Below are 7,420 nucleotides of genomic sequence, written 5' to 3'. Positions count from 1 at the left end.
TATGAAAGTTTGTGTATGTTTTAATTCATTAGGATTGCTTATCTTTTTTCAGTTTGTGGATAAAATAAAGATTGTTAGCAGAACCAATGTAATGTGGAAAGAGCATTACAGTTCGTTGGATGCTCTTTAATGTGTAGAGCTTGTTGAAATAATCTGAGAAGTAAAGTGATTTGCAAAGGATGGTAAGCAAGACCTGCCGGTGTAGGAATGGGTGCAATTGGCGCACAAAATGGAGATGAGCAAAGCCCCTCCTATCCATGGCTGCTATCTTAAAACAGGAGGCGAGAAGATAGGACGACCCCCAAATTATGCACCAGTTCTGAGCAGGGGCAAATACAAACTCCAGAGCAGTGATGGAAAAGCTCTGAGACCATGTCAAGAAGATTCAAAACCCATAATCACTCAGGTCTTGCTAGGGTCAAACCAAAGCCTGTTCCTCCCCAATCCAGGCTCCCATAACCCACAGACACTTGACAGCGGCACTTGGTATACAATTAGCAGCAGCATGCTGAACCTCATCCAGTAGTTTCATGTGGATGTTAAAAGCAGGGAAAGAGTAGAGCCCCGAGGCATCCTGTGTAGCAGGAATATGGGGTTAAGAGTTTTTCTCCCCTTCCCAGCACCAACTGGAACCAACCTTCAAAGAATGAGGAGAATCACTGTAACATAACTCCTGACCCTACCCCCACCAAGCCAGTCCAGAAAGTTACCATGATGGTATTGAAGGCTGTTGAGAAATCAAAGAGGGCCAGAATGGATCCAAGCCTGCCAGAGGTCTTCAATCCAATCAATATCATCTCAACACCATAACCCAGGCTGACAAGGGCCCAGATAAGTTATCCTGGATCTCAAATTATCCAAGACCTTCTGAAGAAAGCATGTTTTTCTGCTGAAGCTACATTTTGAATTGTACTTCCTAATAGTCCTTGTCATATTTTTTACTCTGGGTTTCTACCCAGGACAGAGCTGTTAAATGGTATCTTAATATTTAAAAAAAACTCCAAAGGAAAACTGTTAATAATTTTATATACAGGTGGTCCTTGAATTATTATGGTAATTGCGACCAGAATTTCCATTATTAAGTGAACTGATTATAAAACGCGACACCATGTGACTGCATTGTTTAGTGATGGCAATCCTGGTCTTTCCTGTGGCAGCCATAAACAAACCCCACCAGTTGATAGGCAATGATGTTCCCTGATCTAAGCTACCCCGAACATGGTCCTTCCCAGCCAGTGGTGGTATTCAAATTTTTTTTACTACTGGTTCTGAGGGTGTGGCTTGGTGAGCATGGTGTGGCTTGGTGAGTGTGGCATGGTATGGTGGGCGTGGCTTGGTGGGTGTGGCAGGGGAAGGATCCTGTAAAATCCCCATTTCCATCCCATTCCAGGGGAAGGATACTGTAAAATCTTCATCCCACTAACCTGCTTTCCAGGTCTGTTCTCCTGTGCAGGGCAACAAAAGAAGACCCAGCCGATCAGCTGGGACTCCGATCAGCTGGGACTCTGATCAGCTGGGACTGAGGAGGCAGCGAATAGATTGGGGCGGAGCCAAACAGAGATGGTATTAACCGGTTCTCCAAACTACTCAAAATTTCCGCTACCGGTTCTCCAGAACCTGTCAGAACTGGCTGAATATCCCCTCTGCTCCCAGCCCTGAGCTGAAGTAAGGGAAGAGATTGCTGTCTTTTCCCTCCTTCTCCCTATCTCCCCCTCCCATCTCTGCCCTTTTGGCTGCCCTGTGCTTCACTGCTTCTGCCATCCTCTGCTCTATTGGCCCTGCTTTCTCAAGCTTTCCAAGGCTTTCTGAAACATCTCAAAAATGGCCTGCACAATAAAGAGACAGCTGGTGTGTGTATGACCTTCTGGTGTTTAGAAGGCTTCCAAAGCATTGTAAGAATGGCAAGGCTAGCCATTCATGGCCTGGCATGGCTAACAGCTGCCTTGTGTAGAGCCAGACTTGGTGCTCATTGTCAGCAGCAAAAGACAGTGAAAGTCAGCTGAGGGCAGCAGGACCAGTGGACTGACTGCAAGGTGGCAAAGGTGGCTCCTACTTTCTGTGTGGCGATGGGGTGGTTGGACACAATGTGGGGCTTGAGGCAACACTCTTCCTTGATGATGGTGGCACTGGGGCTGAGAAAGAAAGAGGCCCAGGACAAGTGGTGGCCAGCTGAGACTTTGAGACTACTGCTGCTGCTTGCCGGCTGCCTGCAATTTAGCAATTCAAACTCACCAGGCTCAAGTTTGACTCAGTTTCCATCCTTCCGAGGTGGGTAAAATGAGCACCCAAATTCTTGGGGGCAATAGGGTGACTCTGTAAATTGCTTAGAGAGGGCTGTAAAGCACTGTAAAGCGGTATATAAGTCTAAGTTCTATTACTATTGCTATAGATAAAGACTGAATGTGGAAAAAAGGCTACTTTCAATAATGAAAGACTCATGTAAAGCTGTGTTAAATTAAAATTTTTGCGGCAAAAGACCTATTCCTTTTCTTTATCAAATTCTTGCTGCCTCTGTTTCTCTTGGCCAAAATCTTAAATAGTATGCCCTAATGCTGAAGGAAGAAGGTTAAGATATATTCTTGATACTATGTTATTATTGGCCATTGCCATGTAATTTATTTGTACCTATGTTGTGGTATGTAATGATGTGTGGCTTCTGTAAGATTGTCTTGAATTATTTGTAAAAATAATAAAGGAGGGATAAAAAAAATCTAAACATGTCAACTAAGTAGTAAAATCAGAAGTTCTGTTCTCAGATAGAAGGACAGCAACTATGACAATATCTTGATTCCAGCTATATATAATTAAATCTAATGTTACCTAATGACTCACATACAATAATATATTCATTAAATGTTCTAAAAGACCATAGGAAGCATGTTGTATTCCTGCAAAGATGATCATCAATTAATAATCAGAGCTCTTTTTCAGATCCTGCCCTTGAAATACATACATGGTATTAGTAACAAACTATTATCTTGCGGGAAAGTGAGGCACAATATTTACTGTTCCCTCCCACTTGCCATAACTTGAAATTCAATTAAGATAATTCTGTATATTAAACTACTTAATTTTCATTCTAATATTTAATCATATTTAATAAAATACAGTATGCGGTAAATATTACAGGAGACTTTTATTATTATTTTTTATTATTATTTTTATTATTCCAACCTACGAATAAGAAATTGGGGAGAGAGGATTAGAACAATTGTGGTATATTGTATGTATATAGAATACTATCTTATGTTTTGTGTGATTGTTGTAAATGCTTGGGTTTTATGAATTCAGTAGGCAGAGAACTACTAACATTTTGTGCAAAAGAATCTAACAAGAAAACCTTACATTTTATTACAGAATGTCCAGCCTTTGCAAAATGAGCCAAATTAAAGCATTCCTCTCTTTGCTTTGGAACTTGACAATACTTTGCAAATTCTGCTTAACTGGTAAATTGAATATTTTATATATTTCCTACCATTGGGTTGCAATGCTAAATAAATTTGGAGAAAATGGTGATATTTAATTTTTAGAACTGTTAGGATCAGGTAGCATAAAAGTTGGTGGTATATCTTTCTAGTATGATTGAGGCTAAAAACACAGGTAGTCCTTGACTCACGACCCCAGTTATGACTGGAATTCCAGTCATAAATCATTGTGGTCATAAGTCGAGGCATCACATGAGCAGACCCAACTTTTCTGACTGTTTCTTATGATAGTTTTATGGCAGTCAAAACTGCAAAGTCACTCTCCCAAATAGGCAGTTTTGCCATTAAGCAACTGGTTGTGAGTCAAGCACTACCTTTACAGGTAGTCCTTGTATAGGCCTTGTGTAGCAAATGTTCAAATCTACAATAGTGCTGAACCCACCCACCCCGATAATTTCACAACCAAGGCCTCAGCAGTCTCAGTCACATGTTCAGTCAATCAGTGTGTGTTGTCCTATGCCTGTTGTGGTCTTTTTCTCCTATCCTCACTCGCAGAGTGGAGATATTGCTTAAACACTGATGGTTTCCTGAGTTGTTTTTCTTTGCAGCCCAGCACTTCCCCAAAAGTTTCCAACTGCAGATAAACAAGCTCAACTCTGTGACCTTAGTTAGCCGCAGCTGTACCTGTAATTGACAGGACTACTTGGTTTCACACCATGGTCTTTGTCTGCCTTCTAAGTGACTTGGGGCCATGCAGTAGACCAGGGGTCCCCAGACTTGTCAACTTTAAGAGTTGTGGGCTTCAACTCCCAGCTGGCTGGAGAATTCTGGGAATTGAAGTCCACAAGTCTTCAAGTTGACAAGTTTGGAGACCTCTGCAGTAGACCAACAGCCAGCTGGAGTGCATACCTTTGGATGTGCATTTCTCATTTTGTGTCTGCTTATTTTTTGGGGGGTAACCCCTTCCTTTGAAATGAATGTAACTGTATATATTAATTCCCTTCTTTCTAATTGTCCCAGTACCCTGGTGAACTTTTCAAAAGAGAGGGAAGGGAGAAAGCCTATTTGGGTGTCATGTGATTTTCCATTTAAGGACCCCTTCACTTAGCAACTGAGTTGCAGATCCCAACTGAGGTTGCTAAACAAGGATTGCCTTAAACAATTTAAATTTTGCAATTTTATTTAATTGAATCCCAAGTGGTGGCCAGCTGAGACTTTGAGCCCTGGACCTCTACTTCAATCCCAGCATTGCGTCACCAAGGATCACCAGTGTGCAGGGCAGTCAAAAGGGCACAAATGGGGGCTGAAGATAGGCAGGTGAGGGAGTTGAAGTGCCCCTGCAGTCATGTGGGCAGGCTTCCAAGTGCACAAATGTTGATAGCATGACCACAGGGGTGTGGCAACAGCCAGAACTTCGAAGAGTAGGCCAAAGTACCCATTGTTCAGGGCTGCCGTATCTTCAACTGGTCATTAAATGAATGGCCATAAGGGCTACCTATACATACAGACTCTGCCTATTGCAATTTACACCATAAGAAGAAAACTGATATGGATGCAATGCCCATATATATCTAATTGCATTCTGCGAAAAAAGTGTTATTTTTGTTTGACGGTATTTTGAAATGTATATAATTGTACAAACTCATTAGCAGCAATGAAATGATATCACTCTGCCATAATATCATTTTATTTAATTTTGCCTGAGTGTATAGTACAAACTTGGTTGTTAGTGCATTATGTGTATCCAGTTATGACAAAATAAGCTGGCTAAACCATCTTCATATTCATTATTATTTGGATTCAGATTTATACATAATTCAATCTAAAATCAAAAACCTCAGAAATCAATTATCCATCCTTCCAGGATACATGTAACTGGGAGAGGCAATCCCTCAACCTGGCCCCATGCCATGTAAGGTTTTAAAGCTCAAAACCAGCATCTTAAACAGATGCAGATGCAGCTCATGAAGTTGAGTGTAATGTGTAACATTCTAGGTCCTAGGAGCACAGATAACAGTCTGTGCCACTGCTTTTTGCACTAGGTGAAGCTTCCAGATACTTTTTAAGGGGAGCCCCCACTAGTCTGCATTACGATAGTCTATTCAAAAGGTGACTAGGATATGATCAAAACCTCCTAATCCTTGAACAAGCAATCCACATATTAGTTTCTTTTGTATATTCCACTGTAGCATCATTTTCCATTTCATTCTTGTAGGTTATCATTTTTAAATCCACTTTGAGATCAGACTCAATCTTGTCAAATAAAACTTATTCCTCTTCCATATCATCTTTTAAACAGAATCTGTCTATGGAAGCAGAAACTTTTAAAATTTATTTCTGGGTCTCTTGTCCAAAAACATCCTTCAATATGTACTATGATAAATCATTTCTAGGTTTTGAGAGCCAAATGTCTGAGAAACGCTGCTGTAGGAAGAATATTGCAAAATCTGTGCTGATACTCTTTTCTTGGGGCTTGTCGCCCTTTGGTGACTAATTATTATTATTATTTTTCTTTGATTATGTTTTCTATCAATTTCAATCAACAAGACCTTGACTGGCCTATACTTTTCCTTGGGTTCCTTTTTTAAAATTAATGCTACATTTGTTATCTCCCATTTTCTGACACAGTCTGAAGTTTCATATCTTTTTCTAGCAGGGCAGCAATGTCACCTTTGAATATTTGAACTTCCCAGTGGATAGCCATCAAGACTTAAAAGTCTGTAGACTTTTCAACATCCCTCTAAAACAGGTGGCCCAAAAACTTGTCAACTTTAAGACTTGTGAACTTCAACTGCCTGAATTCTCCAGCCTTCTGGGAATTAAAGCCCACAAGTCTTAAAGTTGACAAGTTTGGAGACTTCTGCTCTAAAAGGATGCAAATAAGCAGCTGTCTGCAAAGAATATAAATCCTTCCATTCCCCACTATCTTGTCAGAACTGAAGCAACTTCGTGGATAAGAAGCGAAATGTCTTCAAAGAAAAAACAGTCCAGTTGCCTCCTGAAAAAGCACCTTTGGGACAGCCATCAAGACTTTGTTGACTTCTCACAGTAACAATCTCTGAAATGTCTTAGCGTTAAATGCCTTTGGTGAAGTGTCTGGAGCCTCTCTGGACTTTGGCATGCAGTGAGACACATTTCCGACCATTTTCCCTTGTCGAAGATCTTGTGAACCGAACGCCGCAAACGCTGATGAAACAGACCCCGATTTCCCCGAACTTGAATGACGGGAAAAGACGCTTAGAAGAAGCGGAAAAAACAGGCGGCTCCAAGGTTAAGCCCAGAGGCGGGACTTCAGCCGTGGTAGGAAAGCCTCACATTTGAGGCGTAGTCTCAAATACCTCCCGGCTGAGGAAAGCGAAGCCGGCTCCTGAGGTGGCTGGAGGTGAGTAGCCGAGGTCGGGACGGTACTGGCGACGGACTGGCTATCCGGGCGCGGAGTGGGGTGAGGGTGGGATGGGATCTTTCACCTTTTCGTTTTCTTAGGCGTCCGGGAAGCGAAGCAAGTGCGCTTGTGCGTCCCGAACTCTCAACAGCGCGCAGAGAAAGCGATTCCCCCCCTTTGCCTCTCAGCTCTTCCAAATCATCATTGCTCACTTCCTGCCTGTTGCTTAACTCCCCACCACCACCACCACCAAGCCAGCCTCCTGCCCTCCCTCTTTTCTTCCGATTCCCCATTTTTGCAGGATCTCCTTCTGCATTTCACCCCGTCCCTCCCCGGCTTCTTGCTCAAGTTCCCGCGAATATAATCTCTTTCGGAGGAACGGAGCATAATAATCTTGCTCCTCCAATCCCGGGCGCTTTACTTTTCTCTCTTCTTCCTTCCTCTATTACCTCCTCCTGGACTCGGTCGCGAAAGCCTCTTTTCCTAGAAGGTGCCTCCAAGTTAAATTGCAGTCTTGAGAAGCCTCGCATCTCCCCATCTGGGCGTTTGAAGCGGTAAGCAAACTTCGGACAGCCTGGCAGTTTCCTTTCAAGGCTGGATTCTTGATGAATCT

At 42.3% G+C, this 7,420-nt stretch overlaps 1 protein-coding gene across 1 annotated transcript in view; it reads left to right on the top strand.

The window, feature by feature from the left end:
* The first annotated feature begins 6,815 nt into the window (after positions 1-6,815).
* IL31RA (interleukin 31 receptor A) overlaps positions 6,816-7,420 on the top strand; it is a 48,197-nt gene continuing 47,592 nt past the window's right edge. The window contains exon 1 of the mRNA XM_087927283.1: positions 6,816-7,361. The gene's annotated coding sequence lies outside the window, so the exon portion shown is untranslated. The remainder of the gene's footprint in view (positions 7,362-7,420) is intronic.

Source organism: Pseudonaja textilis, chromosome 2 (assembly GCF_049901715.1).
Source record: "Pseudonaja textilis isolate UNSWEBS1 chromosome 2, rPseTex1.2, whole genome shotgun sequence".
Classification (NCBI taxonomy): domain Eukaryota; kingdom Metazoa; phylum Chordata; class Lepidosauria; order Squamata; family Elapidae; genus Pseudonaja; species Pseudonaja textilis.
Note: the sequence above shows the minus strand (reverse complement) of the source record. Positions and strands in the feature narration are given on the sequence as shown.